General features: G+C 43.9%; 1 pseudogene; it reads right to left on the bottom strand.

The window, feature by feature from the left end:
* Positions 1-485: 485 nt before the first annotated feature.
* LOC102437953 lies at positions 486-872 on the bottom strand (annotated as a pseudogene).
* Between the last annotated feature and the right edge of the window lie 16,384 nt (positions 873-17,256).

Genomic DNA, 17,256 nt, shown 5'->3' on the forward strand with positions numbered 1-17,256 from the left:
CCTTGGTGGTTACTTCAGGTCTCTGAGTTTGCAAGGCAGCCATGCAGGCCTTCCCTGAGCTTGTCAGGTTAGCATGTGGCCCTTTTTTGTCCACATTCATGTCCCCCATACCCTCAGGATAATATTCTTCAGTCTGCCAGGCTAAAAAATCAGATACACTTTTTATACTGGAGTGTTAATAATGAGTAAGGTAACCCTCTACTGTGTAATATTTTACATTTTACCACAAGATCTTCTTTGATTCTGCTTTCAATGAAAAATGGTATTAACATGGAAATTTTAGGTCCAAAATAACCCAGTAGTTGGGTTTTTTTTGTTTGTTTGTTTTTTGTTTTGTTTTGTTTTGTTTAATTGACCACTTTTCATTTATTTTGAAAGCTAGTCAAGACACCAGACAGTTTTAAAAAGGGTAGAATTAATATTTTATTGTCATTTATAATCAGATGGTAGTTGAGTCTATAGTCTCTATACTTGATCTATTTTTTTTTGTAGATAAAAAAAAATTACAAGAGCCAATGGCTGTTAACATGATTAAATGAATTCATTGATGGTGGCTTCGAGTTTTTCCTTATTAGCTCAAGAAAACTCACCCATCTTTTGTCCTTTTTTAAAAAAACTGCAAGGTTGGCATGCATTTCACTTCACACTCCACAGCAACATCCCGATAGTCATCCACATCTACTTCAAGGAACACCGCATTGGAATACTTTTCAGAGAGGGAATGAAAGAAGCGCTTGATCATTTTGCAAGGCCCACACCACGTGGCAGAGAAGTCAACCACTATCAGCTTATCTCCTGCACTGTTCAAGGCTCCCTGAAAAGCATACTTGCTCTCGATCTGCTTCACCATTTTGGCAGCTGAGGTCTGACCAGTGACCATAGGAAGTGATGGGAATGGATGAAAAGCTGCAGACCGAGCTCCAGTAGTTGTTTTTATTGTTTAAAATATTTTTTCAGTGTATGCATGTGTGTATACATCTTTGTTTATTCTTTATTTTATTATGAAAAGATATTCATGCTTATTATGAAAATGTGGGAAAGAAAAAGGAAAAGGAAAATAAAATGAATCCATTTGCCACCATGCAGAAATTTTATTTTAAAAATTTTATTGTGTTTCTCTCCAGTCATAATAATATTATCAGGGAAATTGAGTAGACTGTAACAACACAAACTGCTGAGGTTGGAGTCCTTACAATATCTCAAGAAAAACAGTATTCTGAGACACAGGGGAGGATGAATGATTTTTATTTGCATGTAATTACATCCCTGGGTTTCAAAAGTTCCATTGCCCTTAATAAGTTCCTAGAAGAAGTGTAGCTGGGGATTCAGCAAATCTAAAGGCAAAGTCAGTATCCAGAGTCTCTATTCCATGTTGCAGCCAGGTCCAGTTCAGCATCAGACTAGTTGTCTGATGTTGTCCATTGTGTGTGGAGGTCCACATGGCCATGGGCCATGTGAGGAAACACGAGGGAGGCAAGAGAGCATGCGCCAAGCAATAAGAGTCCCAAGGATAGCCAAGAGCAACCAAGAGCAACCAAGAGCACAAGAGAAACCAAGAGAGTGAATTCCTTTGTTCAGGGGATTAAATACCCAAAATGTTACACCCTTGCAGTGGCCATGCCTATTCTGACCAATGGTCTGTTCCCAGGAGTGACTGACAGGAAAATATCTTCCTGATGTCATTCCAACTTTACTAGGCATGTGTCTATCTACCCTCTCTTGGACCCCTGGGTAGTATAAAGTTGTAGCTTCCTGGTGAAGCTACTGAAATGGCATGTCTATAATATTTGGTCTTCTTTTTGCTCTTTTTCTTTCTTTCTTTTTTTAAATATATTTTATTGATTTTTTACAGAGAGGAAGGGAGAGAGATAGAGAGGTAGAAACATCGATGAGAGGGAAACATCGATCAGCTGCCTCCTGCACACCCCCTACTGGGGATGTGCCCACAACCAAGGTACATGCCCTTGACCGGAATCGAACCCGGGACCCTTCAGTCCGCAGGCTGACGCTCTATCCACCGAGCCAAACCGGGTAAGGCTGCTCTTTTTCTGATGTTAATAACTAGGTTAATTACTATGGTGTCATTACCTCCAGAGAAAAAAAAGGAATCTCATTGTATTCTTACAAAGGAGAAATGGACGTAGTTCCCCATCTTCTTGTAACTGCTTCAGAAGAGAAAGAAAAAGACATGAGCATACTCCTTGAGGGAAAGCCTGCTGGGTCCTCCATCCACAGAGTTTTAAGGGTGAAGATTTTAGGGGAGATCCTAGGGGAAGATCTCAATAGAATATTTAGAAACTCTCCTGGTGTGTCCATTCAGGGTTGTGGTCTCTACTGATTTGTTGGCCAGCACCAGGGGAGGGGTAATTATTCCATGCAGCTAGTTCTGATGTCAGCTGGGGCTGGTTTTGTTGCTTATCTGGGCCTGGAGTTGAAATACAACTTGAGGCTTAGATGTTATCTCTAAGGAGGGAAGGTCAGGGGGGTCCAAACCACAAGACCACCAATATGCTAGGGGAGGAAAAGTCACCCTGAGGGCAAGGTCCCTCCTTATAATTCATTGTCCCTTGCTAGGCACCTGTGGTTTTTCACCCTGGTGACCTTCTATATCTGGCACATTGTCCTTTCTCTGCTCATATCTGTCTAACTGCCTGTAATACTTTGACTGGGGAACTCGCAGGGCAGGGGCAAGGAGGCAAAACTCTGTACCCAGGACTGCAGCTTCAGCCAGTGTCTGCCCCTGCTCTTCCTGTCCACCCCTGCCATGTGCCTACAAATTTCAAGTCTGCTGAGAACAGCACACTGTTAAGGCAGAGACACAGGTGAGACTGTTAAGAGCAGAAATAGAATATTGGAGACTAGCTATATGTTATAAGAAATATTAATCATGCTCTGTTAACCCTGATCGTTTTGTTCTAATTAAAGAAAGCACATTCTAACCTGGCCAGGAGTTGTATGCCCAGGGACCTGGGAGTCAACCTTTTGACCTGGGAGTCAACCTTGCAATATGGGCCTTTCTCTTTAGAAAACTGCCTATTATCATGGAAAGATTAACAACCTTGTTGCCGAACAATGGCATCCCGCCTCCAGCCCCCAGCCCACATTGCCTACTTTCCTGCACCTGTAATATCGATATTGTATGCCCATTCTTATTCCCTTTGCCTACTTCCCCATGTATTCTTTGTCCTACCCAATATAAGCAGCTGGCTGGGCGGGAGGGCGGGGAAGGGGGCGGGGAGACAGGGGAAGGGGTTGTGAAGAGCAGATTTTCATGGATGACCTATTACTCTTCCATATTGCCAGGATTATTGGAATAAATGCTCATGTATGATTCAACCCTGTCTCTGCTTAATTGGCTCAAGTAGTTACAGGCAGCCGGTTTCATATTCTGGCAACCCAGATGGGACTACAAGTGGGCCTCTGGGTTGGATACCAGGGATCCCATTTCCTGCCTGGACTGGGGGTTCTGGGGGCTGAGGCCTGGACTCACTTGCAACACTGCCAGGAATTTTCCTGTTTTGAATCCTAACCACAGCGTCAGCAATTTCCATCATTTCACCTAAGACCTAAGTTGAATTGAGAATTTTGTAACTTTGTAAAAAGAGGGGTCTGTTGTATGTTGTCTGTTGCCCCCCATCTGGTATGAGCCGAATCAGCTCCTGGTTGCAAGTGGCCTTTCACAGTCCTTGCCTGCTTTCCACACCTGAGCCTGATCAGCTTAAGGTCAAAACACAGCGCTGCATGGCTAGGGCATTCTGTCTGGTATTCTGTCTGGCTGTGCACAGAAAGCCACAAATGGTTGTCTGTTGTGCACACTTGTAAATATTGTATACTAGGGTGGTTTTTCCTGATATAACTTTGCCTGTAATCTTGTTTAATTCTTTAAGGATTGGTGCTGGTGGCTGAATCCTAGAGGATACTCCAGTGGGATGGATCTTGGGGGATTGGGCTACTTACACTTCTCTGCCAATGACAAAAAGGAAAATGGTGTTTTACTGCAATACTGCTTGGCCTATGTATGCTTTAGATTCTGAGGAAAGGGAGCCATTAAATTGGTCTTTAAACTATTACACTGTATTATAGTTAGAATTGTTTTGTCAGAGGGCAGGAAATGGGGGGAAGTGCCTTATGTTCAATCCTTTATGTCTTTGCATAATTCTGACTCGAAAGAAAAGAAAGAAAGGGCTAAGTTCATGGTTCAGAGAAAAGATGTAGTACCTGTAATACAAAAAGGTAGGGAGCAGGAGAATAAGAGAGAGTAAGAAGATGCCTTGCAGTCCATAGTTGAGAAACTTCCACCAAGTGTTCCAAAAGCTGGGAGCTCCCTCCTTTTCCTGAACCACTTAGGCACTGAAACTGAGCCTGAGACAGTCACCCTCTAGATTAGAAAGAGGCAGAGAACTGAATTTGGAGGGGATAGAGTTGCTTCCCTAGCAGAACAATTCCCTCTCCACCATATAACAGTAGGAGCCACTGAGAATGGGCACTCAGCAGAATATTATTGGACCCATACTCCCATTTTCCACCTCAGATTGGCTAAATTGGAAAACTTCCTACCTGGATGACCATGCTAAGATCAGGACTTTATTTCCATATTTGCCACTCATAACCCCACCTGGGAGTATACCCAGGCACTCTTAAATGGCCTCTTAACTGGGGACAAGAAGATATTAGTGTTTGGGAAAGCATAGTGTGAAGCTCTTGTCTGTGGGTTATGCATGCCTGTAAATATTGTATGTGAATCTCTCTGTTGACTGTTGTTTTGTGTCGCTTTGTTTGTTAAAGATGGGGTATTTCCTACTTTGTTGGGGGCCCCAGCTGTTTATGGCAGGCTGAACCCATGGAAGGGATTGCAGGAACTTCCTAGCAGCTGCAGAGAGTTCTTACTCTTGGGGACCCTCTCTGAGCTCCCTCTCAAGGTAGCTACCCAAAATGCTTAGCTAGTGATAGTTTTGTCTATCTATAATGTAACTTTGGTTAAGGATGCTCTTGGCTTGCTTTCTTATTTTGGGGGGAGCTTAGTTTACTCTTCACTATTTTATGAAAACAGGTAATCCTCTGTCTCTGCTGTTTTGGATTTGTGCCCCTCAGAACTGAAGGTCATTTGTTGTACTGGGTTAGTGTGAGAAGATTCTAAGGCTAATGCCCCAGTCCCTCCTTTTGGGAGTACTCATCCATTTACTTCAGGGGTTGTTGTTTTTTATGTTTTGAAATAGGATAAGACCTCTTCTTATATGCAAGATTTTGTGTTGTTACAGTCTACTCAGAAGGGAAAATATGGGAAATAAAACCTTGTAAATCCCTCAAGTTTTTCTCCTAGGAGGCCAGACCTTCAGAAGTACCTCAGGCAGGAGCCACTCCTACTTTGTAAATAAATAAATAAAAATTGCAAAGTCTTTTGTAACTTAAAATTTTGGAGTTCTTCTGAGTTAAATAGTAAAAGTATTAAATATCTAAGTATTTTGAAATAACAGAATACTGAAATATTAATCTGAGTTTGCCTACTTTTGGCTTATACAGAGAATCTAGAGAATGGATTTGACTCTGTTAATGAATATGTCTTGTATTTTAATTTATATCTCTTAAAATGGTAAAAGTATTGCTAATGTGAGTAATGTTAATTACATACTTGTCACTTAACAATTCAGGTTTCTAATAGTTAAAACTTCTAATTGGAAAGAAGTTGTATAGTTTTGGTAATAGAAGGCATGAGACATGGAGATGCAATTTGAAGGAAAAAGGAAAGCGAGTTCTAAAGCTGGTTATTTCTGAACTAGAGGCCCGGTGCATGAAATTCGTGCACTTGGGGTGAGGGGTCTCGCAGTGTCAAGCCCCTGCTGGTGCCCATGGGACCCCGGCCTCACTGCACGGAGCCGCGGAATCCGCCTCTGTGCCGTACATGCAGCATCAAGTCCCCACCCACCCCACATGCACCTCATCAGGCATGCAGCCCCGCCCACCTGAGTGCACCTGCTGCGCACACAGCTTCCTGGTGATGGGTTGTTACACTGTGAGGGCATCACGGCATGAGGTCATCTCGACCACATCGGCTTTTATTATCTAGGATGGGTAAGAAGGTTTTTGAAAGTGGTTGAAAGATTTGTGAAAGTTATAGAAAGGTTGTGAAGAGGAATCTTAAAAGGAAATTATAGCTATTCTGAATACTAAATTTAAAGAGATAAATGAATCTAAAGTAAGGTAATACAGAATTTGTTTAGTCCTTTTCCAGTCTGCTTTTGAAGGAAAATTTTATACTTAAGGTACATAGGAAGCTTTGTCAAGTAAAAACTATATCCTATTTATATATGCATATTATTAAACTGGAGGTCTGGTGCATGACATTCATGCACTCATGGAGGGGTCCCCCTCAGCCCGGCCTGAGCCCTTTATCAGTCCATGAGCCCTCGGGGGATATCCGACTGATGGCTTAGGAGCCCGGCTTCTGGCTGAGTGGCGCTTTCCTTATGGGAGCACACTGATCACTAGGGGGCAGCTCCTGCATTAAGCGTCTGCCCCCTGGTGGTCAGTGCACATCATAGTGACTGGTCGTTCTGCTGTTTGGTTGATTTGTATATTAGTTTTTTATTATATAGGATAAATGTAAAAATTTTCAGGAAGTCTATAAATTCTGATATACTTTTATTTATAACTTTGGTTGTTATTATGTAATATTGTGTTTTACAGAGAGGACAGGATTCCATATCAATTGCATTATAATCAAAGCTTATTATCATTTAGAGATAGTCACTGTTTTATTATAACGCATTTGCAAAAATGTTACATCTTCTGAAGGATATGTGGAAAGGACTCTGACCTATTATAAATTACATATCTCTGAAAAGAAATTTTCAGATCATCCCCTTTTGAACTGGATGAAAATTATAAGAACTCTGTAGAGTATCTGGATTTATAGAAATAATGGCAAGAAAAATCAGAAGAAACAAAAGTTGATTATGGCACTGAATGAACTAAAAGTAATTTAGTTCAATAATTTTTATAACTTTTGTTGAAAGTATTTCTGATTTTTAATTTTTTTGTTTTTCAGATATAAGGAAACATTTTTAAATCAATTTGGTAAATCATAACTCTTTCTCACTACTGATTCCTCCAGAATTTGGCAATTCTTAATGAGTGAGTCATAGCAATACGTTTCTTTTCATGAATTCAATAAGACCTGTTGCCAATTGTGGTTTTATTAACCAAGACTTTGACTGGAATGTCATGTCTAAGAGAAACATATCTGGACTCTGGATGTCACCAGAAAGCTTTAGGGAATGAAGACTGACTTTGAAGCCAATAAGAGCCCCTTAGAGAAAAGCCTGGTACCTTGTTTGATCACATGGTTCATGGCAGTCTTTCCAGGTAAGGAACCAAGTTTGCTTTCCTGAAAGATGGCAAGGAAGGAACCTCAAGACATCATTGGGGAACTCAAGAACTTGAGGAATTCACCCAAGTCAACAGGTATTACAGAAAACCTGATGGCTCAGCTTTTATGCCCTGAGCGGCTAACTGAAGCTCAATCATGAAATTAAAGGAAAGCAGATTTTAAGAAACCTATGTGATCAATTGCTATTCTTATTGTGTTCATTCAAATAATCAGGCCAAATTGAAACTAGACTCAATAGAGTAAATAAATTTGTCTTAATTTGGCTCTTTATTAAAAATGAGGCTGATTTTAGAGGGGAAAGTATGTTTCAATAGATTCTATAATACACAATTTTGAATACTAGACTCTAATTCAATTAATTATCTTCAAAGTTTTCTTGTTGTTTTAGCTTTTGCCCCAATAATACTAAAACTTATAACATAGTTTGTCTCCGCCAGGTTACAAGCTCTACTAGTATTCAGAGATACCACCTCTAGACACCATTGCCACCTCCTTTGTGACCAGGCCTCATCTTTCCCCTGACAAAAAGCAATGTTATCTTGGCTCTGAAGGAAAATGTCATCCCTCCTCAGCATACAGCAGTTACAGAAGAGACCCTGCACCCCTTTTCTTTGAAAGAATTCAGATTCAGGATTCTTGAGGGGAGGGGATATAATAGGCAGTTAGACAGACATAAGTACAGTAAGGATAATGGGCCAGGTCTGCTACATCTCTTTGAAGCAAGAGAGAGAGGGCTACTCAAAACATGCAAAGCCAGGTCACCAGATGATCTACTGGAGGAAAAATGGACAGGACCTTGAGATGTGCTTCTCACCACTCCAACTACTCTGAAGCTGGCAATGGAGGAACCTATATAGAACAGAGCTTTACATCTTGCCTAGTAGTAGTTGTGACACCTATTTCTAATATATAGAATTATTCCATTCATTTTTGGAAGAAAGCCATATACAGAGACCTTTATTGTTGGGACCTACTATCCAGGTGTTATGACAGAAATCAGGCTGTTGGGAAGCGACAAACCATATGCACTCAGAGATTCAGAAAAGAACTGTTTCATTCGCACCAGTGCTGGCTCAGCAGAGTCCCCTCCAGAGGCTGAGTGCCACAACCTGCACAGTGGTGTTCAAGATCTGAAGGAGGGGTCGACACACAAATGAAAACGCTATATGAGAAATATGAATTTAGAAGGCATTAGGGGCCATGTGGAGCCTCTTTCTTGAAGAGACACACCAAGGTCCCATCTGCTTTTTATTCACTTTTAGATACACATCTTGCCCTCAGTAAAGCACGGCAAACAGGTAGCAGACAGACAGTCTCAAAGTTAAGTAAAGATTAGTAAGGTCCAGTAAAGATTTACTTGGAGGCTATCAGGTCAGGAAATTGCTTCGAGCCACTGTTATCTCAACATGAACAATCAGTGCCTAGCGTCAGCCCTGCTAACACTCAAGGTCCCATGTTCCTTGGTGCACTCTCATGACAGTATTGGCAAGTAGTGGCTTCCCGCAACTGAGCACCGTGTCTGGGTTCTGACCTTCTTTTATACATGACTAGAGGCCCGGTGCATGAAATTCATGCACTGGGTGGGGGGTGGTGTCCCTCAGTCCATCCTGCACCCTCTCCAATCTGGGACCCCTTGGGGGATGTCCAGGGATCGGGCATAAACCGGCAGTCAGACATCCCCCTCATAATCCAGGACTGCTGGCTCCTAACCACTTGCCTGCCTGCCTGCCTGATTGTCCCTAACTGCTTCTGCCTGCCAGCCTGGTCACCCCCAACTGCCCTCCCCTGCCAGCCATCTTGTGACAATGTGGGGGCGGCCATCTTGTGATGACATGGGGGCAGCTATCTGGTGATGATGTGGGAGTGGCCATCTTGTGGCAGCCATCTTGTGGCAGCCATCTTAAACATTTATTTTTTATTTTTTTTAAAATATATTTTATTGATTTTTCACAGAGAGGAAGGGAGAGAGATAGAGAGTTAGAAACATCGATGAGAGAGAAACATCGATCAGCTGCCTCCTGCACACTCCCCACTGGAGATGTGCCCGCAACCAAGGTACACGCCCTTGACCAGAATCGAACCCGGGACCTTTCAGTCCACAGGCCAACGCTCTATCCACTGAGCCAAACCGGTTACGGCTTGTGGCAGCCATCTTGTAATGATGTGAAGGCATGAGGGTCAATTTGCATATTACCTCTTTATTATATAGGATAAGCTTCCGGGTGTTCAGGGGTCTTTCCACACAAGTGGCAGCCTGGGAAGTTGGCTGATGCAAGAAGCAAGCAAGATTACAGAAGCCAAAGGCCTGGTTATGGTGGAGCAAGTAAGGGGAGGGTTATCTGCTCTCGGCTTGCCTTCTCATTCCCCCCTCTTTATTCTCAAGCTGTCCCTAGAAAACTTAGAGAACATCATTATTGTAAGGGTGGGTATGGGCAAGGGATTTCCCGCTGTGCTGTATGAAGAAAATGGGGTGCCAACTGCTCTTGCTGAACAGGGGCATTGAATGGGGAGGGGATGAAGCAACTAGGGCTCCTCACTGTCCAGAGAGTCATATCGGTAGTTGAGGTTCTTTGTTTGAAGCATCATCTGGAGTTTTATTGCTTCTAAATAAGCAGAAATGAAATGGGTTAGCATGTTGAGAATACAGGGGCCAAAAAGGAGTGCCATGAGAAGCATTAGGAGGAGGCCAGTGAGTGGGAGAGCAAGATGCCCAATTTCAGATATTACCCAGGAGTTCCAAGATTCTGACAATTCCTGTATCCTTTTTGCGACCCATTCCTTTAATTGCTGGGCCATATCGCTAACTATTCCTGATTGGTTAACATAAAAGCAGCACTCTTTGTTTAAGAGACATATTTCCCCCTTTTCAGCAGTTAGTAGTTCTGCTGAAAACCTTCTGTTTTGTAATACTACTGCTGCTAGAGAGTCTACTAGATCCAGTAAGGATAGTAAGGATTTTTTTAAAAATATAATTTATTAATTTTTACAGAGAGAAAGGGAGAGGGATAGAGAGTTAGAACCATTGGAGAACAAGATGGTGCCATAGGTTAACGCCGGAGCTTGCTGCCTTGAACAACCACTTCAAAAATACAACTAAAAGACGGAACGGAGATCATCCAGAACCACAGGAAGGCTGGCTGAGTGGAAGTTCTACAACTAGAAGGAAAGAAGAAACCATACGAGACTCAGAGGAGGTGCAGTGCTGAAGTGAAATACTCAGGTTCGGAGTGCATGTGGAGCGGGTCGGCGGCAGAGGGAGCGGTTGTTGTCTTCAATCGGGAGGGAGTTTCAGACTCTGAGCTCCAGATCCGGGCGAGTCTCTAGGGACCCAGACTCAAACGGGAGAAGCGGGAAGGCAGCTTTCTCTCCGAGGTCTGCAGCGGTTGCAGAGCCGCTGGAGACGGAACTGAGAGCAGCCATAACTGCTCGCTCCGCCCGCCCTGTAGATCCCCTGGGGACCCGCCCTGCCCAAGCCCTGCACAGAGGCATTTGCCGGAGAGCCTCAGGCAAAAGCTAGATTAGCACCGCCCTAGAGATTCAGCACAGTAGGGCTCCCACTGCAGACACAGCTGACTCTCATAGCCAGTTAGCCTGGAGGTCAATTCACCCCCGTATTACCGAAAACAATCAAGGCTTAACTACAACAAGACTGCGCACAAAGACCACAAGGGGGTGCACCAAGAAAGCATAAAAAATGCGGAGACAAAAAAACATGACAGAAATGGAGGATATAGAGCTAAAAAACGCACTTTTAAGGGCTTTCAATAATTTTCTAGAAACTGCCGATAAACTTGATGAGAGCCTCAAGAAAACTAATGAGACCCTCGATGTTGTGATAAAGAACCAACTAGAAATTAAGCATTCACTGACTGAAATAAAGAATATTATACAGACACCCAACAGCAGACCAGAGGAGCGCAAGAATCAAGTCAAAGATTTGAAATGCGAAGAAGCAAAAAACACCCAACCGGAAAAGCAAAATGAAAAAAGAATCCGAAAATACAAAGATAGTGTAAGGAGCCTCTGGGACAGCTTCAAGCACACCAATATCAGAATTATAGGGGTGCCAGAAGATGAGAGACGGCAAGATATTGAAAACCTATTTGAAGAAATAATGACAGAAAACTTCCCCCACCTGGTGAAAGAAATAGACTTACAAGTCCAGGAAGCACAGAGATCCCCAAAAAAAGGAATCCAAAGAGGACCACACCAAGACACATCATAATTAAAATGCCAAGAGCAAAAGACAAAGAGAGAATCTTAAAAGCAGCAAGAGAAAGAAACTCAGTTACCTACAAGGGAATACCCATACGACTGTCAGCTGATTTCTCAACAGAAACTTTGCAGGCCAGAAGGGAATGGCAAGAAATATTCAAAGTGATGAATACCAAGAACCTACAACCAAGATTACTTTATCCAGCAAAGCTATCATTCAGAATTGAAGGTCAGATAAAGAGCTTTACAGATAAGGAAAAGCTAAAGGAGTTCATCACCACCAAACCAGTATTATACGAAATGCTGAAAGGTATCCTTTAAGAAGAGGAAGAAGAAGAAAAAGTAAAGATACAAATTATGAACAACAAACATGCATCTATCAACAAGTGAATCTAAGAATCAAGTGAATAAATAATATGATGTACAGAATGAACTGGTGATTATAATAGAACCAGGGACATAGAAAGGGAATGGACTGACTATTCTTGGGGGGGAAAGGGGAGTGGGAGATGCGGGAAGAGACTGGACAAAAATCGTGCACCTATGGATGAGGACAGTGGGTGGGGAGTGAGGGCGGAGGGTGGGGCGGGAACTGAGAGGAGGGAAGTTATGGGGGAAAAAAAAGAGGAACAAATGTAATAAACTGAACAATAAAGATTTAATTAAAAAAAAAAAGAAACATTGATGAGAGAGAAACATCAATCAGCTGCCTCCTGCACACCCCCTACTGGGGATGTGCCCGCAACCAAGGTACATGCTCTTGACCGGAATCGAACCGGAGACCCTTCAGTCTGCAGGCCAACACTCTAGCCACTGAGCCAAACTGGCTAGGGTGGCTACTAAGAATTTTGTAACCTGTTCTATGTCATCTTAAAGGTCTTTTGATAATTTCTGGTAATAGGAGGCTGATGAGGCTATACTTTCAATACCAGTACCTATTCCAGCAGTGATTCCTAGTCCAATTAACAGGGGTATGACCTGAATGGCTCTTTTAGATAGGGTGTGTGCTGCCAGAGGAACTACAAGAGATTGATTGTTGGGGATAATGTTCATCTCAGGGGTTAAGAATGCCAGAGTGCAAGTTCCTGTCCAGTTAGATGGCAGGCATGAATAGGCATTTGTTCTGTATACAAAGAAAATCCCTGAGGAAGGGTGACACCAAAGTAGGTCATTTGAACAGTTAATTGACCCTTGGCAGTTAATTGTTTGATTACATTGGTTGTCAGGTATGTGGCCTACCAGCTCCGTTCCTTGTTGGTTTTTAAAACATGTGGGAACTGGTTGTGACAACTCTATAATTGTCCCAGTCCATAAGTTTTTCCTCCCAGGTGCACATGGAGGCAGAGTCATTTGACCTCCCTGTTTCCTGAGAAGGCAGTCCTTCCAGTTTACATAGTGAGTTTCTAGGCAGGGACATTTGGGAAGGCTGGAGTTCTCAGTAATGGAGTTTAGCAACAGTAAAAGAACCAGCCTCTTCTTGTAGGGTACTTGGTTTGGGACAGCAATAAACGAGGAGGGCAAGGAAGAGGATAGTTAATATTGCTAACAGAAAAAGATAAGTAAGGATACAGGGTCCAAAGCCAGGATCAGCCCAGCAGGTGGTCCACTGACGGAGTCCTTAGGCTTTTGTGTAGGTCGATCAGCAGGTTTTACTGTCTTCTTGAGGGTGATGTGCAGAGGGTTGTCTTGGTTGGGGGTTATCTTCCACTCAGGTTGGTTGTCCTTTGGTGGGTGGGCTGCCTTCACTCGGGAATGATGTATCCAGGTGTTCAGACCTGAAACTTTAAGGGCTGTGGGAGTGGTTAGTATTACTAAATAGGGCCCCTTCCAGGTTTGTTTGAGGGGTTCCTTTTTGTAGTTTTTACCCAGACTTGGTCCCCTGGCTTATGGGGATGTACCATTATTCCCAGAGAAATGGGTATTCTGTTAGTTACCCACCTATGTACCTTAAGGATGGTTTTTCCTAGTCCATGCAGCTATTTTTGAATCTCTAAATTTCCTAATTATTTTATGTCCCCTGAGTTTGATTAATGGGTGAGGTCTCCCAAATAGCATTTGAAAAGGGGAGAACCCTATCTTTGCCCGCATGGTACAGCGTACCTGCAGGAGAGCCAGAAGCAGTATTTCAATCCAGGGAAGGTTAGTTTCCTGATATAGCTTTGACATAGCCTGCTTAAGGGTTTGATTCATGTGTTCTACTTTCACTGAGCTCTGAGGCCAGGAGGCCATGTGTAGATTCCATTGGATGCCTAGAGTCTTAGCTACCTGCTGTACTACTTCTGCCATGAAGGCTGGGCCATTGTCTGAGCCCATAGTTAATGCATTCCATATCTCGGGATGATGTCTCTTAGTAAAGATTTGGTTACTTCTCTTGCCTTCTTTGTGCATATGGGGTAGGCTTCAACCCAGTCCAAGAAAGTACAGACAAAAACCAGGAGATATTTGTTTCCCCTGCTGGGTCCTATTTCAGTGAAGTCTACCTCCAGATATTCAAAAGATGCTTAGCCGCAGTGCTGGATTCCAGTGGGCCCAATGGGGCCTTGCTTGGCATTGTTTTGGAGCCTGAGGCACAGAGGGATGGAAGTCGAGCAATCAGGTAGTACTAGCTCAATAAGGTTTCTACAGTGTTTTTTTCCCTGGTTGGTGAGTTCATGTTCCTGGAGGACCACCTGGTGGGCTAGTTGCTCTGGCACATATGTCTGTGGTCTGGGAGTATCCACCATCCTTCCTTGATCATATTTCATCCCTCTTGCTGTGCCCATTCCTCTTCCTGAGCTGTATATTTTGAGGGTGTAGGTAGTTCTGGGGCGAGCATGATTTTGGATGGTGTTTCTTGTTCTCTTGCAGCTTGTTTAGCTGCAGTGTCTGCCCAATGGTTTCCCTCTGACACTGAGTCTTTTCCTTTTTGGTGTTCCTTACAGTGGATGACTGCTGCTTCCTTTGGTTTCCAGACTACCTCTAACAGTTTTAGGATTTCATTTTGGTTTTTGATTCCTTCCCCTCCTACAATAAGGAGTCCTCTTTCCTTGTATATAGCCCTATGCATATGTAGGGTGGCAAAGGCATAGCGTGAGTCAGTATATATGTTGGCCCACATATTCTTGCTAAGTTCTAATGACCGTATTAGTGCCCACATTTCTGCTCTTTAGAAAGACCATCCCTCAGGAAGGACCTTTGCCTCCAAAGTTTCAAAATTAGAAAGTATTGCATACCCAGCATATCTTTTGCCCTCACTCATGAAACTAGTGCCATCTGTGTACAGAATGAGGTCAGGATTATGCAGTGGTTTATCTACCAGGTCTGGCCAGCTGGAGTAAACTTCATCAAGCACTTCCAGGCAGTCATGCTCTGGGGCCCCAGCTGCTATTGGCAAGAAGGTGGCAGAATTTAGAGTTTTTACTGCTTCCAGTCTTACTCATGGTTTTTCACATAGGAGCCCTAGGTACTGGGCCATCTGGGCATGAGTTAGCCAGTGCTGCCCTCTTGCATCGATTAAGGTAATGATGGAGTGGGGCACCTTCACGTTTAGGTTTTGTCCCAACATGAGCTTGTCTGCCTCCTTGATTAGCAGTGTGGTGGCCGCTAAGGCCCTCAGGCAGGGTGGCCAGCCTGCTGCAACCAGGTCTATTTGTTTTGAAAGGTAGGCTACCAGTCTCTGCCAAGGCCCAAATTCCTGGATTAGGACCCTCAGAACTATCCCATTGTTTTTGTGTACAAATAGGTTGAAGTCCGATGATATGTCTGGGAGGCCCAAAGCTCCGTGAGTTCTGTTTTGATGGTCGTAAATGTTTCTTCTTGATCAGGGCCCAAAACAAGAGATGACTTTTCCTCTTTTAGGGCTTCATATAAGGGTTTTGCCAGTTCTGAAAACCCTGGAATCCGTATTCGACAGAACCCAATGGCTCCCAGAGACTCTCGAATTTGTTGAAGGGAAGTGAGAACTAGAATAGCGCAGACTGCCTGTTTTCTTTCAGCCCCAAGCATTTGTTTGCCTTGGGTATTTCTGAAGCCTAAATATTTGACCTCTTTTTGGCAAATTTGTGCCTTTTTCTTCTATACCCGGTATCCAGCCTCCATCAGCAGCCTGAGTAAAGCCCTGGTTCCCTCTCAGCATTGGGCTCAAGTGGGACTAGCCAGTAGGAGGGCATCTACATATTGGAGGAGGACATCCTAAGTCCTGTCCTGAGAACCTGGCCAAGTCAGATGCTAGTGCCCCGCTGAACAAGGTTGGTGAATTTTTTAATCTTTGAGGCAGTCTAGTCCAAGTGAATTTTTCCTCTGCGCCTGTGGTGAGGTTTTCCCATTGGAAGGCAAACAGAGGCTGGCTATTAAGCACTAGTTGGAGACAAAAGAAGGTGTCCTTTAAGTCCAGGCATGTGAACCTTTCTGCCTTGGAAAGTATGAGTCCTAGAAGAGTGTATGGGTTAGGCAGCTCCCAGTGCAGTGTGATAACGGCTTCATTAATGGACCTTAAGTCTTGTACTGGGTGGTAGTCGTTTGTTCTAGGCTTCTTCACGGGCAACAGAGGGGTGTTCCATGGAGACTGGCATTGCTTTAGAAGCCTCCACTTGAGTAGTTGGTCTAGGTGAATCTGGATCCCCAGACATGCTTCCCATAGAACCATATACTGGCGTATCTTGACAGGCTGAGCTCCAGGTTTCAGGTCAATCAATATCGGGGTATGGTTTTGGGCTAGACCAGGGGGATTTTCTTTTGCCCAGATTAGTGGGAACTCAGCCTCTAGCTCCGGGGTCACTGTTGGCTCATGGGGAGGGGAGGTATACGACCTCCATTCTTCCTCCTGTGGTACCATCAGAGACAGAATCATGGGAGGGGCTTCCTTATCTAGGTGCAGTCATGCTGATCCATCCAGGGTAAAGGCTATCTCTGCACCCATATTTGCCTGGAGGTCCCTACCCAACAGTGGGACTGGCATCATTGGGTGCCACAGAATAGTCTACGGGTTTTTGTCCTGGTAACCCCCACAATGGTGACTTCTCGTCCTGATAGGGGTGCTACCTTTTGTGTCACTACAGAATGTTCAGCCCCTGTGTCCACCATAAAGTTCACTGTTTTGTCCCCAGCCTTCATTTTGACCATGGGCTCGTGGGGGCCAAGTTGGATAGAGCCTGGTCTTTCCTAGTCGGAATCTACTCCTGCCAGGCCAATCAGGTCAGCCTCTAGTGGTTCTGCCCGCAGTAGCAGCTGGGTGGAGCAGAAGCTCCTGGCTCCCCTTCTGACGGTTGGGGCACTCATTTTTCCAGTGCCCAGATTCCTTGCAGTAGGCACATTGGTCTCATCTCAGGGGCCCTTTCCTTCCTGGTTCTTTAGTCCCTTGTTGTCTCTGTCTGGGCTCTTCTGGCAGGGCTGGTTGCCTCAAGGCAGTGGCCAGGAGAGCTGCCTCCCTTTCATTCTTTGTTTTTCCTCCTTCTTGGCAGTGTGGTCTCAATTTACAAAGACCTTGTTGGCAATTTCTAGCAATTCAGTGGCATTCTTTCCAGCAAACCCCTCTAATTTTTGAAGTTTCTGTCTGATGTCAGTTTGAGCCTGCCCCACAAAGGCAGCATTGACCATGCGCTGATTTTCAAGGAACTCTGGATCGGAGTGTAGACTCTGAAAGCTTCACAGAGTCTCTCATAGAAATCTATGGACTC

The sequence above is a fragment of the Myotis lucifugus genome, unplaced genomic scaffold, assembly GCF_000147115.1.
Source record: "Myotis lucifugus unplaced genomic scaffold, Myoluc2.0 scaffold_7, whole genome shotgun sequence".
Taxonomy (NCBI): domain Eukaryota; kingdom Metazoa; phylum Chordata; class Mammalia; order Chiroptera; family Vespertilionidae; genus Myotis; species Myotis lucifugus.